This window comes from Odontomachus brunneus, unplaced genomic scaffold, assembly GCF_010583005.1.
Source record: "Odontomachus brunneus isolate Ranch 3 - 2012 unplaced genomic scaffold, Obru_v1 Obru_scaffold_034, whole genome shotgun sequence".
In the NCBI taxonomy this organism is placed as follows: domain Eukaryota; kingdom Metazoa; phylum Arthropoda; class Insecta; order Hymenoptera; family Formicidae; genus Odontomachus; species Odontomachus brunneus.
Window position 1 is genome coordinate 1,420,638 of NW_022639484.1, and position 497 is coordinate 1,421,134.

The 497-nt window shown below is 25.8% G+C and overlaps 1 protein-coding gene and 1 long non-coding RNA gene across 2 annotated transcripts in view; both read left to right on the plus strand.

Moving 5' to 3' along the window:
* LOC116843631 (uncharacterized protein YJR142W-like) overlaps positions 1 to 497 on the plus strand; it is a 78,553-nt gene that overhangs the window by 46,560 nt on the left and 31,496 nt on the right. The window lies entirely within an intron of this gene.
* Positions 1 to 497, plus strand: part of LOC116843639 — a 17,159-nt gene that overhangs the window by 3,302 nt on the left and 13,360 nt on the right. The gene's annotated exons all lie outside the window — the stretch shown is intronic.

Here is a 497-nt window from a genome sequence, read left to right on the forward strand (position 1 = left end):
TGTATATATATATATATATATATATATATATATATATATATATATATATATATATATAATTTTTGCGCAACAATTCTCTTTAATTAATCTTCTTTAATTAATAATTAAACATCTACGTGATTATTTACAAAATAGTAGAGGACTTCTTTGTTCAGTTTGACCTAATATATAAGTACACGGCGGCAAACGTCGCCATCACAACTCATCTATTGTTTGTGATTATTCACGAATCTTCTTTGATAACTCAAAATTTTACATGGCTTTTTGATAGAGGAATTTTTTATCAGTTTAATCTAATCTACACCTTTACGAGTGATAGCATTATTTTTCTGAGACACCCTGTATGTATATGCGTGTGTGTGTGCGCGCGTGTGCGTATGCGTGTATGTAATGATTCTCTTAGGATTAATTTTATCGTTAATTGTATATAGCTATTGGATTTTAGTTGTGCATATATATATATATATATATATATATATATATATATATATATATAT